Consider the following 27,744-nt stretch of genomic DNA (forward strand, 5'->3'; position numbering starts at 1 on the left):
TGCTGGGCCGCTCGGGTGGCGAGCATGTCTGCCTGAGCGCCTCCCGCCCGCTCCCCGCCGCCTCCGGACGCTGCTGGTGTGGGCGACGGGCGACTCCTGGCCCGCAGCGAGGCCCCTTCCTGCCCCCCAGTGGCTCCACGGGCCTCTGTCACTTCCCTGACTGTGACATATGTCTGGGCGCCCTGGCATTCTGGGACTCCCCAGGCCACGAAGGGCTTTTACCCCGCCCCCCTACCCCAACCCCTCTCATCTCCCCCCCAGCCCCGCAACCGCACACCCCCCTTGCTGCTGTGCTGTCCCCACCTCTCAGGGCCACCGAGGGGGTCGCAGGGTCCTCTCAGTCCCCTCCGGCCCTAGGGACATGCAACCCAGGCCCTGGCCCTGGCCGGCCCCACCCACTGGCCCAAAGCCAGGGAGAGCCACCTGCGCCACCGGGGTGCAGCAGCTCCAGTCTGCAGCCACCCTTCGTCACAAGCCTTCAGTCTGGGCCCTCGACCCTCGTCAGCGACCGGAGCCCCGCCCGATCTCCGGGCCCTTCACTGGCTAAACGTCACCTCTCCTGACCCAGGGAGGAGAGAGAGAGGATGACAGAAGGCCAGAGATGGAGCAAGAGAGAGGCGGAGAGAGCCAGACGGGGACTGTGGGGACAGACTCCCAGAGAGCACTCTCCAGGCTCTGGGCCTCGCGTGGAGGGGTGCTGCTTGGGGGCTGCATGGTCATCAGCTGTGACCGCTTGGCCATCAGCTGTTGCCAGTTGGCCATTGGCCACCGGCGGAGCTGCGGTGGCCAAGCTAGGAAGCGCGGATGGTGGACTGCAAATTGCAGAGGGGCGCGGATTGCAGGGGGCCGGCTGGGTGGGTCGACGGGCGGTGTGTCGGTGGGTTGGCAGAGAATCAGCCGGCAGGTTGGGCATCGGGAAGCTCCGGCTTGCCGTGTCTCCAAGCCAGCCGCCCGTGAGACATAGTGCTATGAGCCTCCTCTCCGTGGCTCTGTTGGTGTTCCTTCTTGGCCTCGCCAAATCCTGCGTTCTTTTGCGGGCAGAGGGACTTGAGTCCCCGCAGGACAGGGACAGACAGACAGAACGGGACGAGGAGTAAGAGGGAGCGAGATGGAAATATACACGTATATGTACATGTATGTACCTAGACATACAGAGAGACATGGACAGAGACAGAGAAAGAGGGGGCTGGCACGCGGGGAGAGAGCTCCTGAGCCAGAGCCCGAACTCAACAGGCACATCACAGAGCTAGACAGACATGGGGTGGGGGAGTGTGTGAGGGACGCACAGTCGTCCACATGGACTGGGACAGATGCACTGAGGCTGTGTCGAAGTGGCGGCTTCTCCACCGGAGTGTCGTCGTGCCCGGGGCTGGGCTCCACTAAGGAGTCATTGCCCTGGCATTGGCAGTCACCATTGAAGCCCCCGGGGCGGGCCGCCAGTTTCTCCATAGTGCCTGGGGGGGGGGGAGCCGGGGTGTCTCCGAGCCCCGCCCAGGGTCCCGCCCGCGGGAGGAGTGTGGCAGCTCCAGGCACCCTGGTTGTGAGGGTTGTGTGCCTGCGTGCCTTCTCTTCCCCTTGTGGTGGTCTCTCCTGGAGTCCAAGGGCGCGCGCGGTGTGTTGTGGTGTTGCTCCCTCTGTCCTGTTGTTTGTCCTGGCTCTTTTGCCCCTGTGTGTTGGTGCCACTGCGGCCCGCGGGAACGGAGGGCTCCTGGTTCTTGTGGGAAATTAGAGGGTGCGTGCGGGGATGTGGGACGCGGTGCCTGCCACTGGAGTCAGAGGCCTCCGGTTGGGCGGTGCGGGTAGGCGTCCCGTTTGCCCGAGGACACGCCCATCCTGTCTCGGGGCCCAGGGGCAGGCCTAGGGATGGGCGCCCCTGGGCTCGGGCCGAGGCGCAAAGGACCGGCATGTCCTGGGATGGAGAGAGCCTGGTGGAGGCCTACGCCGGCAGGCAGCCCTGGGCTTGGGCGTTGGGGTGGCGGCGGCGGCGACCGAGGAGCGTCGAATGGCTGCGGTCCGAAGTCCTGCGGGACCCAAGTGGACTAAGAAGAGGGTGTGGGGGTGGAGGCCGGCCCACGGGCCTGTCGTGCGGCCCGGGCTGCGACGCTGTAGTGTCAGGCGGCTGACCCGCAGATGGCCAGGGGGACCTTCGGCTGGCTGGGTGGCCGCAGAGGGGCAAGGGGTGGCAGGTGTTCAGAGGGAGCCACACCGGGGCGGCGGCGCAAAAGGTGAGGCGAGCCAAAGCCTACAGTACCCGGTATTCCCAGGCGGAATGCCACGCAAGTACTATCCGTGCTTAACTTCCGAGATCAGATGAGATCCAGCACGTTCAGGGGAATGTGACCTTAGACATAAGAACCTGGCGCAGGGCACCCCAGGAACCCCCGCCAGGCCAGCCTCACGAGCGGATACCACACCCGTGGGCCGACTGTACTGCGACCCGCCTGGCTGCTCTGCGGTCCCCTGGTTAGGGGAACTGAGGCTCGCGGTCCTTTCAGCCCCCTTTGGCCCTAGGCACGTGCAGCACGGCCCTAGCCCTGGCCGACTGTCCTGGCTCTGGCCCTGGACCTGGCTGACCCTCCTGGCAGCCGGGACTGTCCCAGAGCCACGGGGAGCCACCAGGGTGCATCAGCTCCATACTGCTGCCATCCATCCTTCCTTAGACAACCTTCCCCCTCGCCCCTCACCGAGACCAGCACCCCGCCCTATCTCAGGTCCCTCCGCTACACATCGCCTCTCCTGACCTGAGGAGCTGAAACAGAGAATGAGAAAAGGCCAGAGAGGGAGCGAGAGGGTGGGGAGAGGGAGGGGGGGGGAGAGAGAGAGGGAGAGAGAGGGAGAGAGAGAGAGAGAAAGAGAGAGAGGTGCATGGTGTTGGGAGCCCCTGAAAGGGCAGTCGCCACATTTTCAGTCTCTTCCTGAAAGTCAAGGAGACATTAACCCCTCGGCAGGGCCCTACGTCCCTGCATGCTATTCGTGACTGTGAGTGGGGAACAAAGTCCCCAGCACACAGGGTCAGATAGAGTGAGTAACACAGCTTTATTTGGGAACCAATGTCCCTCCAGAGGCCAGTGCTCTGGTAAGCACAGAAGGTTATACAGAATAGAATAGAATTTAATAACGAACCAAGTAAGTCCCAGAGTCAATAGAGATGGAGAAGGTCCCTGGTCCAGGAGAGATGACTGGGTCCACGCCGGGTCTGAGGCGAACTGGTCTTGCAAGGAAGAACTTCGGAGAGTCCCCAAGTATCATGGCTTGCACCTCGCAGAGGACTCTGTCTGATCACCCAGACTCATGTCCTCCCTCACAGAGGGTCTTAGCCAGAGTGGCGCCCACTCGGACCACTCATGGCATTGCTCTGGAGTTCTGCTTTATCCTCTTTTCCTTTGACTTGTTTACTTCTTAGATGATAACCAGAAGTTGTTTACCAGGAGTTGTTTACCTCTTAGATGATAACCAGAAGTTGTTTGCCAGGAGTTGTTTACTTCTTAGGTGATAACCAGAAGTTGTTTGGGTCAACATGTTTATCACTCAATTTTGTTATGCTCAGTTTCACACAAAAACATGTTTTATACTTCCCTCTTATCAGTCTCACACATGTGTGTCCATAGTCTTATCCCTACCAGTAAACAACTTGTTTTACAATCCACATATATAATATATTTTATATGCTCTATAAATGTGGAGACAGGGAGAGACACAGAGGGCGAGAGACACAGAGGGTGGGTAGAGAGAGAGAGATGGAAACAGAGAGATGGAGACAGCGAGCAACCGACAGACACAATGAGAGGAGAAAAGGAGAGGGAGAGGGAGAAAAAGAGACAGAGAGAGGGAGAGAGAGACAGAGGGAGAGAGAGACAGAGGTGGAGACAGAGAGAGGGAGAGACAGAGATAGATAGAGAGAGCAAGAGTGAGAGATTGACGGACAGAGTGGGCACTAGCGAGAGCCCCAAGCAGGCAAGACACAGAGTGAGACACACCGGGAGATGGACATACAGACTGGGACAGACACACTGAGGCTGTCGCTGAAGTGGCAGCTTCTACACCAAAGGGTGGTCGTGCCAGCGGCTGGGCTCAGCTAAGGAGGCAGTGCTCTGGGGTTGGCTGTTATCATGGAGCTCCAGGGCAGGCCGCCAGGGTCTCAGGAGTGCTGGTGGGCTCCTAGCCCCGCCCATGGTCCCACCCACTAGAGGAAAGTCACAGTGGTAGTCACGCTTGTTGTGTGGGTTGTGTGCCTGTGTGTGTGGTGTGTTTTTCTTTGTGTCTTTGTTGTATGTGTCCTGTGTTTGTGTTTGTTTGTGTGTTTGTGTGTCTGTGACCTCTTGTACTTGTTTTCGTATTTTACTGTTTGTTGAAGTTGGAGGGCACATGAAGTGTGCGTAGTGAAAATTTTCATTGTTTTTGTCACCCTTTGGTCTGTAGAAGTGGAACAAGTACCCCAAATAGCCTTATATGGTTTTTAGCAATTTATATTAACTTACTGGAAATAAAAATCTGTAGTTTTTTCCAGTGGTCTTATCATTTCTTGTTTGCTAATCTAATATTTTATACTCTTAAACAGTTCATAATGTCTATAGTTTTAATACTCAATAACTGCTTTCAAAATTATATATGTTTTCTTTACAAATGATGTTACCAAACAACTGATATTATAATAGTATAAAAAATGTATGTTGGGTAAGACACAGTCAGATAATACATTTTTTTTTAAGATTTTATTGGCGAAGGGGAACAGGACTTTATTGGGAATGGTGTGTACTTCCAGGACTTTTTTCCAAGTCAAGTTGTTGTCCTTTCAATCTTAGTTGTGGAGGGTGCCATTCAGCTTCAAGTTGTTATCCTTTCAGTCTTAGTTGTGGAGGACACAGCTCAGCTCCAGGTCCAGTTGCCATTGCTAGTTGCAGGGGGTGCAACACACCATCCCTTGCGGGACTCGAGGAATTGAACTGGCAACCTTGTGGTTGAGAGCCCACTGGCCCGTGTGGGAATCGAACTGGTGGCCTTCGGAGTTAGGAGCATGGAGCTATAACCGCCTGAGCCACCGGCCCAGCCCCAGATAATACATTTTTAAATTGTGTAAATCTGAAAGGAAGAAAGCTTTAATTATATTTTTCCCAGTAAGATAATCAGCAAATTTCTCATCAGAACCTTGGAGGTAAGAAAACAGTGTTGACAGAAATAGAACATATAATCCTAAAATTTATATGGGACAACAAAAGACCCCGGATATCCTCAGTAATCTTGAGAAATAAGAACAAAGTGGGAGGTATAACAATACCTGACATCAAATTATACTACAAGGCTACAGTAATCAAAACAGCATGGTACCGGCATAAAAACAGACCCATAGATCAATGGAACAGAATAGACAGTCCAGAAATAAATCCATGCCTATATGGCCATTTAATCTATGACAATGGAAGCAAGAATGTACAATGGGGTAAAGACAGGCTATTCAATAAATGGTGCTGGGAAACCTGGACAGACACATGCAAAAAGATGAAGCTGGATCACCTCCTTACACCACTTACAAAAATAAATTCAAAATGGCTTAAAGATTTAAATGTAAGATCTGAAACCATAAAATTCCTAGAAGAAAATATAGGAAGAAACTTCACAGACATTACCCGGAGTAAGATTTTTACTGATATATCCCCTCGCGCGAGGGAAGTAAGAGAAAAAATAAACATGTGGGATTACATCAAACTAAAAAGCTTTTTCACAGCAAAGGAAACCATCAATAAAACAAAAAGGGATCCTACTGAATGGGAAAAGATATTTGCCAATGATATATCTGATAAGGAGTTAATATCACAAATTTATAAAAAACTCACTCAACTCCAAAAAAACAAACAACCCAATTAAAGAATGGGCAGAGGACATGAAGAGACATTTTTCTAAAAAGGACATACAGATGGCAAACAGACATATGAAGAAATGTTCAACCTCACTAACCATCAGAGAAATGCAAATAAAAACCACAATGAGATACCACCTCACCCCAGTCAAAGTGGCTATCATCAATAAATCAACAAACAACAAGTGCTGGCGTGGATGTGGAGAAAAGGGAACGCTGGTGCACTGTTGGTGGGAATGCAGATTGGTGCAGCCACTATGGAAAACAGTATGGAGATATCTCAAAAATCTGAAAATGGAACTGCCTTATGATCCAGCAATCCCACTCCTAGGTATCTATCTGGAGAAATCCAAAACTCCAATTCAAAAATCTTTATGCACTCCTATGTTTATTGCAGCACTATACACAATAGCCAAGACATGGAAACAACCGAAATGCCCATTGGTAGATGAGTGGATTAAGAAACTGTGGTACATTTATACAATGGAGTATTACGCAGCCATAAAGAAGAAAGAAATCTTACCATTTGCAACAACATGGATGGACCTAGAGAACATTATGTTAAGTGAAATAAGTCAGACAGAGAAAGACAAATACCATATGATCTCACTTATATGCAGAATCTAAAGAAAAGAATAAGTGAATGAACTAATCAGAGACAGTTTTGGAAACATGGAGGAAAAACAGGGTTGCTAGCGGGGCGGGGGGGTGGGGATAAGGGGAAGGTGAGAGGTTTAGAAAATAGTCAGTAACTACAAGATCGCCATGGGGTTTTGAAAATTAATTTGGGGAACATACAGAGGGATAGTGGATGGGGGGAGGGGGGTTCACACAGTGTGAGGGATATAAATGATAAACGTCTAAGTTTTGCTTTGTCTTGTGCACCTGAAACTAATTAAAAAAAAAAATCAACAAGCGCGAAGACCCACTAAAAAAAAAAAAGCAATTCGTTAGTTAGTTGATTAATTAATTATGCTATTGGAGAAATATAGAAATCAAGATTGCAAAATGCAGGCGGTTGAACAGATATTTTGTTCCAGCAATTTCACTTCTGGAAAAGTAACCTGCAAATACCTACACATAGCTGTGACCCCACGTGCAAACCTCTGCCCCAGGATGTTTACTGCAGTGTTGTTTGCACTGGCCAAGGGGAAAAAGGATAAAACAGCAGCAATTGGTGGGGCTAATTAAATAAAGTCCACCACGTTACAATGATGATATACCAGCCAACCATCCCTTCTAAAAAGTGAGTTATTGAGTTAGATTATTGGGCTAACAGCGCCAAGATATAGTTTTAAGAGAAAAAAAAAAGTGCAGAACCATGCACCATTCTGCCTCAGTTTTGTTTCAAGGTATATGTACACGTTTTTGCGTGCATTTACACAGAAAGTTTCTGGATGGATAAAAAAAAAAAATGTTAATGCTGACCTCTTCTCCAGTGGAAAATGGGGGGGGGGGAATGTTCCCATTTCTTGAATGGAAGGAAGATTCATTTTAACTTTTATAATTTTGTACCATTTATACTGTTTAAATGTTTCATCCTGTTCATTTATTTGCATTATGTTTTAAAGAATAGAAAAGATTATGTTTTAGGAAAAAAAAGCACAAAGCAATCCAAGCCAGTTTTAAATAGTAAAATAGAACTTTGAATAGCATTGGAAATAATTCTCATGCTTGAGCAAGGTGAGCAAGGCTGAGGAAATTGGCCCTGAAATTAAAACTCATAACAAGAAGTCAAGTAATCAGCAGTCACTGACCTTGACAGATAAACATCATCTGCAAGAAGCATTGGTCCTCAGCCTGATCACTGAAAACTACAGGATGAAACAAGAACTTTTTGGGCATATCCCCATGACACTCAAGTGTATGATGAAAAACAAAAACATCCAAGTAAAGACCTCATCACTCTTTGCCCTCATGACACACTATCTCAATCTCAAGATATAACATGTACATTGAGTGATTTTTCTAATTTCCATGTGGGCATCTAGAACAGGGAAATAGAGCTTTCATCTTCAAAAAGAGAGATACACATCGGCAATTAAGAATTCCAGTAGGTGACAGAGGGGAATGATATGTTCGAGCTCTCAGTTATGACAAAAATTGGAATTTGAAAAGGATTGATTACTATTCCCCAGAACCAACTGAATTTACCTGTGCTGCATTTAATGCTTAAGTCACCAAACAAGATCAGCATAATGTAGCCAACAAATTTGGGGTCAGAAGAGCTACGTTCAAGGCTCAGGTGTAAAAATGTTCAGTTAAGTCACTTAAATTTTAGGCCTTGATTATTTTCATGTACTGGAAAAAAGGTGAAAGATGACGATAAAATTTCACAAGTAACTTAGGTATTAATTGGAAAGCAAAGGAGTCCGATAATGTTCACTTACAGAGTGAGACAGATCGCACAGGTACACGTACACACACACAAACACACTTTTGACAAAATTTTAAAATGTTCTTTAGCTCCATAAAAACTATTCACAGACTCTGGATGAGACTATCTAACATTATATCACCTGTTTGTTTTCATAGGAGATGCGATGTCAATGTCTGATCAAAGCAACGTATTAACTCCCTACTCTTCATGTTGCAAAGACATGTTTTATAAACTCTTATTTATTTCCCCAAAGATTGGTAATCACCCCATTTTCGATATCCACATAAAAGCTGGTGATAATGGCAACTTCTATTTTTGAGGATTTACCTTCCACAAATTGTCTTCGCTATACACATGGCTAGTAAAGGTAGAGCTTGGATTTGAACCCAAGCACGTGAGGCTGAAAGCCCATTTCTTTTCACTGTATCAATGTCTGAAAGCTGATCAGTTTGCCAGTATCTCTCACATGTTTGCACAAAGACCCCAAGAATACTAACCATATAGTTAATAACATTTTAATATGCTGCTTTTCGTTTGAATCAAATTGTTGATTAGAGAAGATCCTAAAGAAGTCTACTAACGGAATATAAAAGAATGAGTGCTCTGTTGGTGGGATTGCAGATTGGTGCAGCCACTATGGAAAACAGAATGGAGGTATCTCAAAAATCTGAAAATGGAACTACCTTTTGACCCAGCAATCCAGAGAAATCCAAAACTCTAATTTGAAAAAGTCTATGCACCCCTATGTTTATTGCACCACTGTACACAATAGCCAAGACATGGAAACAACCGAAATGCCCATCGGTAGACAATTGGATTAAGAAACTGTGGTACATTTATACAATGAAGTATTACGCAGCCATAAAGAAGAATGAAACCTTGCCATTTGCAACAATATGGATGGACCTAGAGAACATTATGCTAAGTGAAATAAGTCAGACAGAGAAAGACAAATACCATATGATCTCACTTATATGCGGAACCTAAAGAAAAGAATAAATGAATGAACTAATCAGAAACAGTCTCAGAGACATAGAGGAAAAACTGAGGGTTGCTAGATGGGAGGGGGGTGGGGATAAGGGGGAAGGTGAGAGGACTAAAAAGCACAATCGGTAACCACAAGATTGCCATGGGGATACAAAAGTCAATTTGGGGAATGTAATCAATAATGTTGTAAAGATTTAGTAGGGTATGCGATGCACACTTGTCTCATTACGGAGACCACCTCAGGGATGATGTAGATGCCTGATCACTGCATTGTACACCTGAAGCTGAAGCTGAACAATAATGAGAGTCAACTACAATTATATATATATATATATATATATATATATATATATATATATACACACACACACACACACACACACACACACACACACACACACTTACAAAAAGTGGAGTACAGCATTACGAATAAAGACCATGGAAATATAATGGCTGAATGCGATGTCAGAGGGTTATAGATGGGGGGAGGGAGGTTATCACTGTGTGAGGGATATAAATGATAAATGTCTAACTATTACATTGTTTTGTACACCTGAAACTAATTAAAAAAAACACTAAAAATAAAATAAAATTCTGCTCACACAAAAAAAGAAAGAAAGAAAGAATGAAAAAAAGAAAGAAAACAGTGTTGATATACTCAATGTGTCCAAGGGAAAAATAAAAAAACTGTTAACCAAGTAACCTGTATTCAGCAAACTGTCCTTGAAAAATAAGGGAGAAATTAAGGCATTTCCAGACACACAAAGGCTGAGGGAGTTTCTTACTATTAGACCCTCCCTGGAAGAAATGCTGGAGGAATTCCTTTGGGTTGAAATGAAAAGACATTATACACTAGTAATTAGTAACTAGACATTAGTAAGTGAAGACACACGAAGAGGTAAAGTTCTCTGGTAAATGTTACGTAGCCTACCTAACTTGTACAGAAGGGTCAAGAACTTGGAGAATGCCTAGCTAATTACTTAAACCTGTAGTATACTTTGATTGATGGAACTGTAACAGTGCTTGTCTGAGATGTTTTTCCTTCAAGACCAGGGTAAAGATAGCTGCTAGAAATTGCCCCAGACCAGTTGGAACTGACCAAAGAATTCTCCAATGGTCTCAGCATGCACTTTTCTCATTATATCCTCTGCTCCAGGCTGGTCTTGCCTGCCATTTTCCATACATGAGCTGTGTGTTTAGCCATGTGGGCTCACCATGCATGCATAGCTCACACATACCTGGACATGTTGTGATGGGAACACCTAGCCTACCATACCAAGTGATATTTTGTTCTCGGGAAGGCACTGCTGTGGGAACCATCCCAAGAGCCCTCTTTTCTTGCTGGCTTGCAATAAAGTTCCTACTAACAAATCAAGTTTGAGTGTTCTTTTGGATGAAACGTACCAAATGGCTGGACCACTGTTCAGTTTGACAACAGTAAATACATGGGAAATTATAAAAACTTGTATAATTGTTACTTTGAGTAGTAATTCCACTTTTTATTTTATTTTATTGGGGAAGGGGAACAGGACTTTATTGGGGAACAGTGTGTACTTCCAGGACTTTTTTTCCAAGTCAAGTTGTTGTCCTTTCAATCTTAGTTGAGGAGGGCGCAGCTCAGCTCCAGGTCCAGTTGCCGTTGCTAGTTGCAGGGGGCGCATCCCACCATCCCTTGCGGGAGTTGAACCAGCGACCTTGTGGTTGAGAGGACACACTCCAACAAACAGCCATCCGGGAGCTCAGTGGCAGCTCAGCTCAAGGTGCCATGTTCAATCTTAGTTGTAGGGGGCAGAGCCCACCATTCCTTGCGGGACTCAAGGAATTGAACTGGCAACCTTGTGGTTGAAAGCCTACTGGCCCACGTGGGAATCGAACCGGCAGCCTTCGGAGTAGGAGCATGGAGCTCTAACCGCCTGAACCACCGGGCCAGCCCAGTAATTCCACTTTTTGTTTTCTACATGATTTAAGAGACTTGTGCATAATAAGTTATTAGTCTATGCTTTTGGATAAATGTAATTTTGGGACATTAATACCGAAAAGGGGTGGCAGCAAGGCACCAGCAACCCTAGAGGCACAAGCAGTGACCATGAGGGCACCAGTGGTACCCATGGTGAGGGCAGTGCGGTGTGGAAAGAGCTGGCTTTCAAATATAGCCAGAGGCAGCACAGGTAGGAGAAACCAAAATCTTGTGCTATAGCACTACCTACTGGGAAGCAAAAGAATGACCTGTAATTCCCAACTTGTTAAACTTAGAATCAAAGTAAACAAACCTTTACCTAATAAGAGAAGTGTTTGCTATTCCAAAGGCACCCGCAGAGGAACAACTCATTAAACACTATGAAAAACCACGGTAACATGGTACCACAAAAAGTAAGTGACAATTCTCCTGAAACCAAACTTAAAGTCATGGAAGATTGTGATCTAACTGACAAAATTCAAAATAGCTATCATGAAGAAACTCAAAGAGCTACAAGAAAACTCAGAAAGGCAGTTCAATGCTCTCAGAAATAAAGAACAGTAGGAGTACTTTACCAAATAGATTGGAAGTCTAAAAATGAACCAAACAGAAATTCTGCAGCTGAAGAACTCAATAAATGAAATGGAGAATGCACCAAAAAGCTTGTAAATAGAGCAGATTATATGAAAAAGCAATAGTGAGCTTAAAGATAGAAATCTAGAAATGATTCAGGTGGAAGAGAAGAGAAAACTAAGATTTTTTAAAAATGAAGAAACTCTATGAGAACTCTCTGATTTCATTAGAAAAGGCGACATAAGGACAATGGGTATCCCAGAAGGAGAAAAGAGGGAGAAGGGAACAAAGAGCATATTTCAATAAATATATCTGACCTGGGGAAGGAACTGGATATACAGGTCTACAAAGCTAATAGAACACTTAATTATCACAATACAAAAAGACCTTCTCCAAGACACATTATATTAAAACTGTCAAAAGTCAATGATAAGGAAAGAATTTTAAAGGCAGTGGGGGAGGAAAGAGGGAAAGACAGTAACCTGCAAAGGAACACCCATTAGGCTATCATCAGATTTCTCAGTAGAAACTCACAGGCCAGGAGACAGTGGATTGCCCTATTCAAAATACTGAAAGATAAAAACTGCCAGCCCAAAGTACTCTTTCTGGCAAAGTTATTCTTTAGATGTGAAGGAGAGCTAAAAGCTTTTCCAGACAAACAAAGCTGAGAGAGTTCACCACCAATAGACCTGCCCCCCCCACACACACACACAATGTAGAAAGGAGCTCTTCTACCTGAGACGACAAAGCAAAGCCACACAAAACCTTGAGTTGGGTGACAGACAGAAGAAGGAAATTGCAAGTCTGCTTCAGAGCAGGGAGCTAAACACTTAACTGTAGCATAAGATCAAAGAGGGCAAAGCATCAAAAGTAACTACAGCTGCTTTAGTTTGGTAACAAACACAATGTGAAAACAGGCAACTTGCTGTGGCTAAAACATAAAAGGAGAGGGGGAAGAATGGAATCTATACAGGCAAATGAAGACAGATCGCTATCAGCAGAAAAAGGACTATTTTGTATGCGAGACTTTTTACATAAACCTCATGGTAACCATAAAATAAAACTCCAGAGCAGAGACACAAAACACAGAAAAAGAGGAAACAGAAAAAATCATAAAAAATTACCAATCTAAAATGGCAGAAATATGAGGGAAAAGAAACAATGGCAAAAGAAACAATGGCGTGATCAGGAAACAAATGATAAAATGGCAGTAGTAAACACTTACGTATCAATAATCACCCTAAATGCAAATGAATTTAACTCACTAATCAAAAGGCACAGAGTGGCTGGATGGATTAAAAAACAGACACAACCATATGCTGCCTTCAGAAGACTCATCTCAGCTCTAAAGACAACATAGGTTCAGAGTGAAGGGGTGGAAATTATACTCTAAGCAAATGGCATCCAGATGAAAGGTGTAGCCATACTTCTACCAGACAAAAAAAGACCTTAAGCCAAAAATATAACAAGAGACCAAGATGGACATTACATAATGATGAAAGGGACAATACATCAAAATGAATATTTATTAATATATGTGCACCCAATATAGGAGCACCAAAATATATAAAGTTAACAAACCTAAAGGGAAAAGTTGATAACACACAGTAATGATGGGTGACATTAACTCCCCATTTATACCAATAGACTGATCATCCAGACAAAAAGTCAACAAGAAAACATCAGTCTTAAATGACACATTAGAACAGATGGACTTACTAGATATATGTAGAACATTCTACCCCAAAGCAGCAGAATATACATTTTTCTTAAGTGCACATGGAACATTCTCAAGGTAGACCATATGTTGTGGCACAAAGCAAGTCTCAATAAATTTAATAAGGTTGAAATAATATCAAGCATCTTTTCAAAACCACAACAATATGAAACTTGAGATCAACTACATGAAGAAAGCTGGAAAAAGCACAAATATTTAGAGATTAAACAACTATTAATGCTATTGAACAACTATTGGGTCAATGAAAAAAATCAAAGGGGAAATTAAAAAACATGTGGAGACAAATGAAAATAAAAATAGAGCATACCAAAATGTATTGGATACAACAAAAGCTATGTGGAAAGGGAAGTTTATAGCAATACAGGCCTACCTCAAGAAACAAGAAAAAGCACAAATAATCTAACCTTATACCTAAAGAAACTAGAAAATGAAGAAGCTAGAAAAGTCATCAAAAGGAAGGAAATAATATAAATCAGAGCAGAAATAGAGACTAAAAAGACAGTAAAAAAGACATTCATCTTTGTGATGTTTTTGTGGATTTAACTTCGATGGCAAGGGGAACAAAAACAAAAACAAACCAATGGGACACATCAAACTAAAAAGCTTCTGCACAGCAAAGGAAACCAGCAACAAAATGAAAAGGTAACCACCACATGGGCGTAGATATTTACAGATGATATTTCCAAAAAGAGGTTAATATCCAAAACATAAAAGGAACGCATACAATTCAACAACAACAAAAAAACAACTCAATTTAAAAATGGGCAGAAGATCTGAATGGACATTTTTTCGCCAAGAAAAGCATACAGATGGCCAACAAGCACATAAGCAGACATTCAATATCACTAATTATTAGGGGAATGCAAATCAAAACCACAGTGAGATATCACCTCACACCTGTCAGAATGGCTATAATCAAGAAGACAAGAAATAAGAAGTGTTGGTGAGGTTGTAGAGAAAAGGGAAACCTCGTACACTATTCATGGGATTGTAAACTGGTACAGCCACCATGGACAAGAGCATGGAGATTTCTCAAAAAAATTAAGAACTACCTTATGACCCAGGTATTTCACTTCTGGGTATTTATCTGAAGAACAAAAACACTAATTTGAGAAGATACTATGTTTCCCCGAAAATAAGACCGGGTCTTATATTAAAGTTTTGCTCCAAAAGATGCATTAGGGCTATGTTCAGCGGATGTCATCCTGAAAAATCATGCTAGGGCTTATTTTCCAGTTAGGTCTTATCTTTAGGGAAACCTGGTATATACACGCCTATGTTCATTGCAGCATTAGTTACAATAGCCAAGATATGGAAATAACCTAAGTGTCTATTGACAGATGAATGGATAAAGATTTTGTGTGTGTGGGTGGGGGGGGTATGTATACGGGGGTGCCAAAAAAATCTATACAAGTGGGCACTTTGATCAAAATTGGTCAAGCAGTAGTTCACCATAATCAGAAGTGTCTGGACACTGATGGTAACCACTTTGAGCACCTCTTGCAATTGCAGAAGTCAAACATGACTTGTACTCATCTTTTGTTATTGGTATATATTGAGTATTGCAATTTTAATAGTTTTTCCTTTCTTAAAATGTGTATACATTTTCTTAGATATTTTATATATATATACATTGAAATCTTGCCATTTGGGGCAACATGGATGGACCTTGAGGATATTATGCTAAGTGAAATAAGTCAGTCAGAGAAAGACAAATACCATGTGATTTCACTCATTTGGAATAAAAAAAAATTAAAAAACCAAAATTTCACTCATATGTGGAATGTAAAAAATTAACAAAACAACAAAAAACAAAAAGTCTTCAGACAACATAATGGTGGTTAGCAGAGGGGAAGGGGGTGGGAGAAGGGAAAAAGGGTAAAGGGGGACAATTGTTTGGTGACAAATGAAAACTAGCCCTTTGGTAGTAAGCACACTGTAGTGTATACAGATGTCACATCACAATACTGTACACTTGAACCTTATATAACATTTAGATCAATGTAACCTCAATAAAAAATGACAGATTGGCAGAATGGGATAAATTAGGATCCAAATCCATGCTTTCTACAAGAAACTCACTTTTGATCCAAAGACACAAATAAGTTGAAGGTAAAAGAATGGAAAAAGACATTCTGTATAAATAGTAAAAAGAATGCAGAGTGCCTATATTAATATCAAGTAAAATAGATGATAAATGAAAAAGTTACACTAGACAAAGAAATACACTATATATATATATATATATATATATATATATTTACACTTTTTTTATTTGTGTTTTTCCAGGACCCATCAGCTCCACGTCAAGGAGTTGTTTCAATCTACTTGTGGAGGGCACAGCTCACAGTGGCCCATGTGGGGATCAAACCAGCAACTTTGTTAAGAGCACTGCACTCTAACCAACTGAGCTAACTGGCCGCCCCAAGACATTATATTTTAATAGAAGATTCAATATAAGAAGATACAGCAATTATAAACATTATACACCTAATAACAGAACATCAAAATAAGTGAAACAAAAATTGAGAGAACTGAGAGGACAAACAGCCAATTCTACAGTAACAATGAAGATTTCAATACTGCACTCTCAATAATGGACATATCAACCAGACAGAAGATAAGTGAGGAGCTAGGACAGAGGGCTTGAACAACACAATATACCAACTGGAACTAATGTACATCTACAGAACACTCCACCCAGCAACAATAGCATACATATGCTCAAGTGGACATAGGACATTCTCCTGGAGAGACCATATGTTAGGTCACAAATTAAGTCCCCTCAATAAACTTAAAAAGGCAGATATCATACAAAGTATCCTCTCTGGCCACAATGGGATGATGTTAGAAATCAATTGCATAAATAAAACTGGAAAATTCACAAAATTCTGGGAATTAAATAACTACATTCTTAAACAATCAATGGGTCAAAGAAAGAACATCGCAGGGGAAATCAGAAAATACTTAGAGGTGAATGAAAATGAAAACACAACAAACCAAATTTATGGGATGCAGTGAAAACAGTGCTAAGAGGAAAAATTGTAGCCTTAAATGCTTACATTAAAAAAGATCCCCTTCGATAGATGAATGGATGAAGAAGTTGTGGTATATATACACAATGGAATACTATTCGGCGGTAAGAAAAGATGATATAGGAACATTTGTGACAACATGGGTGGATCTTGAGAGTGTAATGCTGAGCGAAATAAGTCAGACAGAAAAAGCAGAGAACCATGTGATTTCACTGATATGTGGTATATAAACCAAAAGCAACAAAAGAACAAGACAAACAGATGAGAAACAGAAACTCATAGACACAGACAATGGTTTGGTGGTTGCCAGAGGGTAAGGGGGGTGGGGGGTGGGGGGTGGGAGATGAGGGTAAGGGGGATCGAATATATGGTGATGGAAGGAGAACTGACTCTGGGTGATGAACACACAATGGGATTTATAGATGATGTAATACAGAATTGTACACCTGAAATCTATGTAATTTTACTAACAATTGTCACCCCAATAAATTTAATAAAAAAAAAATACCAAAAAAAAAAAGAAAAAAAAGAAAAAAAGAAACAAATTGAGTTTTGGATATGATAAAAAAAAAAAAAATCTCAAAAGATCTCAAATAAGCAGCCTAACTTTACATCTTACAAAGAAGAAAACAAACAAGAAAAGGATGAATTAAACCCAAAGCTAGCCTAAAAAAGGAAACAATGAAGATCAGAGCTGAGATAAATAAAATAGAGGAAAAACAATAGAGAAAATCAACAAAACCCAAAGTTGGTTCTTCAAAAAGATTAACAAAATTGACGAACCTTTAGCTAGATTGATTAAGAAAAAGAAGACACTCAAATTACTAAACTCAGAAGTGGAAGAGGGGACATTACTATGTATTGATCATACGGAAATGAAAAGAATGATAAGAGAATCCTATGAACAACTCAACAATTGTATGCCAACAAATTGGATAACCTAGATGAAATAGACAAGTTCCCAGAAATAGAAATGCTACCAATTCTGAATGACAAAGAAAATCTCAACTGACTATAACCAGTAAGGAGATTGGACCAGTAATCAAAAACTTCCTGTTGTGTGTTCATTTTTCATATGTCACACAATGGGATTTATAGATGATGTAATACAGAATTGTACACCTGAAATCTATGTAATTTTACTAACAATTGTCACCCCAATAAATTTAATAAAAAACAAAACAAAACAAAACAAAAACTTCCTGACAGAAGCTCTGAGTCTCATGACTTCACTGGGGAATTCTACCAAACTTTTAGAAAACTGACACCAATCCTTCTCAAACTCTTCCCAAAAACTGAAGAGGGAACACTTCTTAACTCATTCTATGAGTTCCTCATTGTCCTAATACCAAAGCCAAACAAAAACACTACACGAAAAGAAAGTACAGAATAATTTCCCTTGTGAACATTGATGCAAAAGTCCCCAACGGGTTCCTTGACCTGGGGGGTGAAATTTACCATAGAAAGGAAAGCCAACTGGAAACCTGAAAGCATACCTCTGACCAAAGGATGCACGAGACGCGATGCTGTGGGGGATGCGTCCCCTTCATATCTCTGTGTGACTCGCCAGTCTGGTCCCCTCAGCACAGGGATGGATCCTGGTGTTTAATTCTAGACGAGGGTCCACAAACTATGGATTGAAGGCTCAAACTGGGAAACACCTGTTTCTGTATTTGTTTTTTTTTTTTTTTGCTTTTATAAGTGACTGAGAAAAATCAAAAGAACAGTATCTTGTAACGTGAAAATTACGTGAAATTCAAATTCCAACGTTTATGAAAAAAGCTTCATCAGAACATAGTGGCGCTTACTCCCTATGTATCATCCGGCCTTTGGGACCACAAATCACATTGACCTGTTACAATGTTGCTTATCACTGCCAGGACAGCTGTGCCAAAAGAATACAAGAAAGAATACAATGCGTGTGCACATAACCCGAGTCTTCTCAACTCACAGGAAAGCAACAACAAGGAAAACTAGAACATGTAAACAGGAATAGTTCAACATAGCCGAATTTCTTCATAAAAATAAAACTTGGAAATGAGGCTGCAACCAAAGTAAGTTTCCAAGTGGCTCATTTGCACGTCAAGTGAGGAAGGCCCTTTACTTTCAGAAGCAAGTCAATTGAAGAAAAACACGCACAATTGTCCAGCAGAGGGCAGCACGACCCCACGGAGCCCAAACTTTCACCCGCAGGCCGGGGCGGGAAAGGTCTGAAACGTGGGTGTGTTCATTTGCCAAGATTCAGTATCCAATATAATAGCTTGTTTCATCTTCATGAAAACACTACACTGTGAGTACTATTTTTATCCTTATTTTACAAATAAGAAAACTGAAGGTCAGAGTGGTTAAGTGACATTTTTAAGGTCACATAGCTAGTAAGTGCATGCCATTTGTGTCACTGTAGGACTTGCATTTTCATTTAAGTAAATGATTATAAAGTGCTTTCTGTGTGCCAGGCATGGTATAAGCACTGTGCGTGTTGTAACTCCTTTACTCTGACAACAATCCCGGGATTTAGGTGCCACTATTGTCACCCCCATTTACAGATGAGGACACTAAGGTACAGAGAGGTGAGCTACATACTTTCCTAAGATGGGTCCACCTGTAAGTGCACTCACACTGTCTGGCAGGAGTCCCACAAGCCATCACAGCCCTGCCCTCTGCCCTCTGCTGATGTGGCTCATTAGGATAGGTCAGGGCTTCTCAAAATGGGGGCAGTGCCACCTGGGCACTTTCTAGATTCATGCTTTTTGGGTCCCACTCCAAAGCTCCTGAATCAGAAGCTCTGTGGGTAGAGCCCAGCAACCTGAATTAACACCCTTCATTGTTTTTACAGGGCTCCCCACTACAGTGAGGGGACAGGGATGGGGTATCAGCACAATGGGAAGTGGGGAACACGGGCTTCAGGGCCTGCAAAATCAGGAAATGGGAGCTTGGCTTTTCCTCACTGTCCATACTCCTCCTCCTTCCCCCCCTTTCATTTCCTCTGGTTCTTTCTTTTATTTTCTTCTTGCTACTTTATTGTCTCTTGTTTTTTCCTAAACCCACCACCTTTTTCCTCTCTTCTCATCTTATTCTTCTTCTTTTCTCATTCTTTTCCACAAAACAGAGACTATTTATACTGTACAAATCCATCAGGAGAGAGGAGCCACACACTAATTTGAACAGGGAAGGTTTAATATAAAGAATCATTAACAATTACAGCGGTTGGAGTAACAAGGGATTGACCAGTCAGACATAAAGAGAACTCTAGAGAACACAGAAGTAGCATATAGTATAAGGGGCAGTTGCCACACCAAGGAAGGCCTGCCTGCCCAGACCTTGTTGGGGAGGGCACAGCAGATGCCTTACTAGCTGTAGAGTGGGCACCCTGGTGCCCGCTGGAGGAACTTTCTGGAAATCCATCTTCTGTAACTTTTCCTGCCCTCCAAGGTGCTGGGAAAACTTCTTGGAGAGCTGCTTCTGGGTGACGCACCCAAGGGAGGTGCCAGGGGAGCAACTGGCCACTGTTGCCGCCGGGCACTGTGGGAGGCGGGCGCTGGGGAACCTGCAGGAATACGTGGAAGCAAAACCCTTCTGTCAAGGCACCCTCTGCGGACACCCTAACATCATGCCAGGGGACAAAGCATAAAGGGCTCAGATTCATTTTCTTTTTTTATTTATTATTATTTTTTTATTGTCACATGTCAGTTTATTGAGGAAATTGTGGTGCTAGAGGTTAATTCTATTCACTTGATTACTTTTCATCATGTCAAAGAAGACTCCAAAGTCCACAAGCCATTTAGTTACACAATTACTTTCCCATATTTTGTTCAGGAACATAAAAATCAAATATAAAGAAATGTTCAAATGAATCTGAAAACTGCATTTTTTAAATTTTATTTCAAAAGGTGGTGATTAAGGGTCAGGAAGTACAGTGACATGGAAGAAGGACGAAAATGGAACATGTAAAAGGAAAATGTTTTTGCTAGATTTCATTTTCAGTTTCAAATCTTTCCAACAATTTTTTTTAGTTTTTACACCAAAAAAGGAATCAATACTTTTCATTCCACTCTTGTCAACTTTAGCCAAAGCCTTCTGAGCTGCAGTCATTTTGCTATTTTTCTTTTCAGTCTACAAATCTTTAGTATTAAACTTAGTGTAATCTTCTTTTGCTTCTACGGGCTCATCTGATAACTTTACTTTCTTTGAAGGAGGGTTTGGCATTGAAGCTGAAGGTTCTGGAAGCTTTAAATGTTTAGCTAAGTCATCACTTAATTCTTTAGGAATGTAATCAGATATCAGACCATGGGCATAACAAATATAATCTTCTTCCTTGTCACTGGAAACTTGGTGGCTGGAGAAAAATGCACTTGACTGTACCCGGGCACCGACATTTATGTGATTGGTTTTTAATGCTGCCATAGTCTGATTTACCTTTTTTTCCAGCCACTTTAATGTCTTCTCTTTGCTGTATTTGTAATATTTCTTTTTGTCTATTTCCTTTTCCTCTGTCACGTGTTGAAGTAATTTCTCAAGTTCAGGAAGTTTGAGCAGTAAGATGCAATCTGGAAACATGTCATCCACCACAACTTGATCTAGAGGCTGAAACTTTCCCTCTTTATCAGCCTTTTTAAGGTAGTAGAGAAGCAAAAATAGAGGGTCCATGGGTGTGGCAAGGTGGAGAAGACCACCTGATTGAACTGATTGATTTATAAACCAAGAATGGTGTTTTTCCCTGAAAACTTTTATTTCAAACAGCTGCTGTGGACACATATTGAACAAGTAAAGGGCTCCTTCCCCTAAACATGGGTTGACCAATTTTACAAACATAAGCCCACTTTTCATTTTCTTTGAAGCATCTTTTAAACATTCTGGAAGCAGAAACACGTGCTGCCGGGCGCCGGCGCTGTCCCGGCAGTCCACGCGGCCCGCCATGCCGCCCGCCTTCGCCCGGGGCCCTAGCGCGGCGCCTGGGGGCCCGGCAGCCGCCGGCCTCAGCCCTCGGAGCGCGGGGCCTGGCTGGAGCCTCCAGATTAATTTTCATAGAGCAGACAAAAATACGAATTCGGAGCTGAGAGGCAACAAATCAATAAAGGCACATCTACGAAAATGTCATTCATTTGAACCTGTCAGAACAGGGTGTGTCCATCAAGTGAATTTTCCATGTTTCCTCTCTATTCACTGAAGTATTTTTATGTTACCTATCTTCAACGGTGATTTTTCTAAAGTATATCCTACATGCCATTTCATCTTAGAAAACATACCCATAATCCATTCTTTTCTTGAAGATGCAGACTCCATTTTGTAAATATTCAGAACTGCTCACTGCCAAAATGCACAGGTGCTCAGGAGCACAGGTGCGCATCATTTCCTTCAGGCCCATCCCCACGATCCCAGCATGCTGCCTGGTGTTTTTGTCTTGTTTTCTTTAATTCTTGGAGTTGCTTGGCTCCTTCTCTGATTTCCTATTATCCTCCCAATCTTTTAGCTACCATTTATCGCTACTTTGGTCTAGGAAATCAGATGAACAATCCTTTAAAAATATGGTCCAGGATTAGTTATAAAATGGTGATGGGGATGTAAAGTAAAGCACAGGGATATAGTCAATAATATGGTAATAATTATGTATAGTGCCAGGTGGGGACTGAACTGATTGAGGGATCACTTCGTAGACCATGTAAACGTCTAACTGTACACCTGAAACTAATATAAAACAATATTGAATGTCAACTGTAACAAAAAAATAATAATTCAAAAAATTTGTCTGAGATAATAATAAATTGGCTCTGGGTGAATTCCAAGTGGGATTTTCAATGAGCAAATATTCAACTACACGGAGGCATCATAGGGTGTGTGTGTTAAAATGTAGGTTTTATTATTCAGGTATAGTGAGGCCATGAAATCAGGAGACGACTGACATTGAAAAGAGAGTTTGTTACTCAAGTCCCAAGAGGAAGGGGCATTCCACATCATGGGAGCCACACAAGGAAGCACCAGGGTCTGTCATGAGGCTGGGTCAGATTGACCTCTCCAGCTAAGTCAAAAGCTGTCAATAAAAATATGAGAATAAGATGTACACCCTGAAGGAAGAGGATACACATATGCGAGCTTTGTGATGCAGACACGGGAAGAAAAGTAACTAATCCACCTGGATACACGATTTTCATAAATCACCTTCACTATCACTTCAGGAGGGTAGACTTTTTAGCAGGTGGTATAAGCCAAACTTTCATTCCCATGCTACCCAAGACTTTTTTAGTGGTCTGGTTTTAACTTGGGTGCTGCAGTTTCCCAGTGACCAGTACTGTGGGCCAGGGCTTGTAAAGGACACCCAGTGAACCGACTGGCTTTGCCCACAGTGCCTACTCCCAGTGGGTAGTGACAGCACAATTTCCACCCCGGAGTCACGATCAGTCACCACCGCTTATTCTCCACTTTTTGTTCAGTGGCACAAAAACCCCAAATGTTCAGTGCAGTTTCAACTTCAAATTTAATTTTTACATGATTAAAAAAATTCTTGTTGAAATACACATGCCAAAAATGCAAAAATTTCAAGTGTACAGCATGACAAATTGGCACAAATCTGCACCCTGTACCCACCACTTGAAAGAAATAGCACATTATTAATTCTCCAGAAGCCCTCTCCTGGTCACCCAGGACACCACTAATCTAAGTTCAGAAATCTCCGATTAGTTTAGTCTGTTCTGTAACTTTGTCTAAAGGGAACCACACAGTATGCACTCTTTTGTGACTGCTTTCTTTAGCTCAAATTAGGAATCTCTAGTCTTTTCCATCGGCTTATTTGTCTACTCTTGTACTGGTGCCAGTCATATATGCTGTGTCTTTATAATAAATTTCTACCTAGATAGTATAAATACTCCAGCTGTATCCTCCTCCTCTTTCCATATTTTCAATTATCTTTGTATTTCATATTTCCATAAGTTTCACAATTAACTTTTAAGTCTACAGACACACACACACACTCACACACATCTGACAATTAAGTTCGCACACTCATCCTAGAAAAAGTGCTACATACGTCATTGCTGAATATCATGACAGTCACCTTTGAAGTACTCCCCTTGGGAAACTATGCACCAACGCCAGTGCCTAGTCCACCCTTCAAAGCGATTTTGGAACTCTTTTCCTGGAATGGCCATCAGAGCTGTCATCGTATTACCTTTGCTGTCCTGAATGTCATCAAAATGTCTTCCTTTCAATATTTCCTTTATCTTCAGGTAAAGAAAGAAGTCACTGGGGGCCAGATCAGGTGAGTAGGGAGGGTGTTCCAATACAATTATTTGTTTACTGGCTAAAAACTCCCTCACAGACAGTGCCACGTGAGCTGGTGCATTGTAGTGATGCAGGAGCCATGAATTGTTGGCGAAAAATTAAGGTCGTCTAACTTTTTCATGCAGTCTTTTCAGCACTTCCAGATAGTAAACTTGCTTAACTGTTTGTTCAGTTGTTACAAATTCATAATAAATAATCCCTCTGATATCAAAAAAAGGTTAGCAACAGTTCGCAACAAGTTCAAGTTGCAACAAGTTCCTGAACTTACTTGTCATATCTCGTATAAAAACACACATACAAACTATTGGGATTTTAATTGAAATTGCATTGACTCTAGGTAAATTTGGTCTTTACCATATTGACTCTTCCTTTCTTTTTTTCAAAATTAAAGTTTATTGGGGTGACAATTGTTAGTAAAGTTACATAGATTTCAGGCGTACAGTTCTATACATCTATTACATCGGCTATAAATCCCATTGTGTGTTCACCACCCAGAGTCAGTTCTCCTTCCATCACCATATATTTGATCCCATTTACCCTCATCTACCACCCCCTCCCCCCTGACCCTCTGGTAACCATATTGACTCTTTCAAACCTTGGGTTTAACACATTATCCCTCTTCCCCATCTATTATATTTTCTTTAATTCCTCTAAATAAATTTTTTATACTTTTTTTGTGTAGAAGACTTATACATTTTTATTAGATTTATTTTTAGGTATTTGAACATTAAATTTTTAAAAGTTAACTTATTTTCCAATTACAGTTGACATACAATATTAGTTTCATACATATAATATTAGTCATTTGACATTTATATACCTCACAAAGTGATCACCTTCACAGGTCTAGTACCCACCTGACACCACACATAGTTATTATAATGTTATTGGCTATATTGTAATACATTCTCTATGCTGTACTTTACATGCCTGTGACTATTTTATAACTACCAATTTGTACTTCTTAATCTTGTCCCCCTTTTCACCCAGCCCACCAACCCCCTCCTGTCTGGTGACCATCAATTTGTTCTCTGTATCTATGAGTTTGTTTCTGTTTCATTTCTTCTTTTATTTTGTTTTTTAGATTTAACATATAAATGAGATCATATGGTATTTGTCTTTTTTTGTCTGATTTATTTCACTTAGCCTAATACCTTCTAGGTCCATCCATATTGTCAAAATGGTAAGATTTCATTCTTTTTATGGCAGAGTAATATTTCATTGTATATATGTACCACTTCTTTATCCATTCATCCATTGATGGGCACTTAAGTTGCTGCCATATCTTGGCTATTTTAAGTAATGAGGCAGCAAACATAAGGGTGAATATATCTTTTTGAATTAGTGTTTTGGATTTCTTCAGATAAATAACCAGAAGTGGAATTGCTGGGTCATAAGGTAGTTCTATGTTTAATTTTTTGAGGACCCTCCATACTGTTTTCCATAGTGGCTACACCAGTCTTCAATCCCACCAACAGTGCACAAGGGTTCCCTTTTCTCCACATCCTTGCCAACACTGTTCTTCATTGATTTATTGATGATGGCCATTCTGATAGGTGATATCTCATTTTGGTTTTAATTTGCATTTCTCTGATGATTAGTGATGTTGAGCATTTTTTCATATGTCTGTTGGCCACCTGTATGTCCTCTTTGCAGAAATGTCTATTCAGGTCTTTTGCCCATTTTTTAATTGGATTTTTGTCTTTTTGGTGTTGAGCTGTATGAGTTCTTTATAAATTTTGAAGATTAACCCCTTATCAGATGTATCATTAGTGAACATCTTCTCCCATTCAGTAGGCTCTCTTTGCATTTTGTTGATGGTTTCCTTCACTGTGCAAAAACCTTTTAATTTGATGTAGTCCCATTTGTTTTTTTTTTTGTTCCCCTTTTGTTTCTTTTGCCCATGGAGCCATATAAAAAAATGCATTGCTAATAGTGATGTCAAAGAGTTTACTGCCTATATTTTCTTCTAGGAGTTTTATGGTTTCAAGTCTTACGTTTAAGTCTTTAATTCATTTTGAGTTTATTCCTGTATGTGGTATAAGAAAGTCATCTAGTTTCATTGTTTTGCATGTATCTGTCCAGTTTTCCCCAAACCATTTATTGAATAGACTTTGTCATAGATTAATTGACCATATATTAGATTGGTACAAAAGTAATTGTGGATTTTGTATTGTTGAAATTTGCCATTTAATATTGAATGCATTTTTAAATACATATAGTTATGTTATGCATCACTTTAAAGCACATTTTTTGATTTATGCCTTTTTGCTAATGACTTATTACTTGCTGTTTATTTTATATTTATTTTAGACTGTGGAAATGATGATAGACAGAAAGCAAATTTGAGCGATTTTCTTATTCAAGTTCAAAATGGGTCGTAAAGCAGCGGAGATAACTCACAACATCAACAACGCATTTGGCCCAGGAACCGCTAATGAATGTACAGTGCACTAGTGGTTCAAGAAGTTTGGCAAAGGAGAGGAGAGCCTTGAAGATGAGGAGTGTAGTGGCCGGGCATCGGAAGTTGACAATGACCGATTGAGAGCAGTTATCGAAGCTGATCCTGTTACAACTGCACGAGAAGTTGCCAAAGAACTCAACATCGACCATTCTATGGTTGTTTGGCATTTGAAGCAAATTGTAAAGGTGAAAAAGCTTGATAAGTGGGTGCCTCATGACCTGACGGCAAATCAAAAACATTGTTTTGGGCCGGCCCGGTGGCTCAGGCTGTTGGAGCTCCATGCTCCTAACCCTGAAGCCTGCCGGTTCTATTCCCACATGGGCCAGTAGGCTCTCAACCAGAAGTCTGCCAGTTCAATTCCTCGAGTCCCGCAAGGGATGGTGGGCTCGGCCCCCTGCAACTAAGATTGAACATGGCACCTTGAGCAGCTGCCACTGAGCTCCCGGATGGCTCAGTTGGTTGGAGTGTGTCCTCTCAACCACAAGGTTGCCGGTTCGACTCCCGCAAGGGATGGTGGGCTGTGCCCCCTGCAACTAGCAACGGCAACTGGACCTGGAGCTGAGCTGCGCCCTCCACAACTAAGACTGAAAGGACAACAAGTTGAAGCTGAATGGCACCCTCCACAACTAAGATTGAAAGGACAACAACTTGACTTGGAAAAAAAGTCCTGGAAGTACACACTGTTCCCCAATAAATTCCTGTTCCTCTTCCCCAATAAAATCTTAAAACAAAACAAAACAAAACAAAAAAACCCATTGTTTTGAAATGTCGTCTTCTCTTATTCAACACAACAACAATGAACCACTTCTCAATTGGATTGTGATGTGCGATGAAAAGTAGATTTTATACAACCGGTGATGACCAGCTCAGTGGTTGGACTGAGAAGAAGCTTCAAAACACTTCCCAAAGCCAAACTTGCACCAAAAAAAAAAGGTCATGGTCTCTGTTTGGTGGTCTGCTGTAGGTCTAATCCACTATAGCTTTCTGAATCCCAGTGAAACCATTACATCTGAGAAGTATGCTCAGCAAATCAATGAGATGCATTGAAAACTGCAACGCCTGCAGCTGGCATTAGTCAACAGAAAGGGCCCAACTCTCCACAACAATGCCCAACAGCACGTCACACAACCAGTGCTTCAAAAGTTGAATGAATTGGGCTCCGAAGTTTTGCCTCATCTGCCATATTCATCTGACCTCTCACCAACTGACTACCACTTCTTCAAGCATCTTGACAACTTTTTGCAGGGAAAACACTTCCACAACCAGTAGGATGCAGAAAATGCTTTCCAAGAGTTTGTTGAATCCTAAAGCATGGATTTTTATGCTATAGAAATAAACAAACTTATTTCTCATTGGCAAAAATGTGTTGATTGTAATGGTTTCTATTTTGATTAATAAAGATGTTTGAGCCTATTATAATGATTTAAAATTCATGGTCCAAAATCACAATTACTATTGCATGACTTTATTTCTGGGCTTCC

The 27,744-nt window shown here is 41.8% G+C and overlaps 1 long non-coding RNA gene and 1 pseudogene across 2 annotated transcripts; one reads left to right on the forward strand and one right to left on the reverse strand.

The window, feature by feature from the left end:
* Nucleotides 1-16,909: 16,909 nt before the first annotated feature.
* On the forward strand, nucleotides 16,910-27,625 carry LOC148757264 (uncharacterized). Its single transcript, XR_016022328.1, has 2 exons — nucleotides 16,910-18,814; nucleotides 26,113-27,625. It is a non-coding gene; the product is annotated as an uncharacterized LOC148757264 (long non-coding RNA).
* Nucleotides 20,388-21,528, reverse strand: LOC141569183 (ribonuclease H2 subunit B pseudogene; annotated as a pseudogene). Its single transcript, XR_016022326.1, has one exon. The product of XR_016022326.1 is annotated as a ribonuclease H2 subunit B pseudogene (transcript).
* Nucleotides 27,626-27,744: the final 119 nt, after the last annotated feature.

This window comes from Rhinolophus sinicus, chromosome 9 (genome assembly GCF_057876585.1).
Source record: "Rhinolophus sinicus isolate RSI-liver-muscle chromosome 9, RSI-T2T, whole genome shotgun sequence".
NCBI lineage: Eukaryota > Metazoa > Chordata > Mammalia > Chiroptera > Rhinolophidae > Rhinolophus > Rhinolophus sinicus.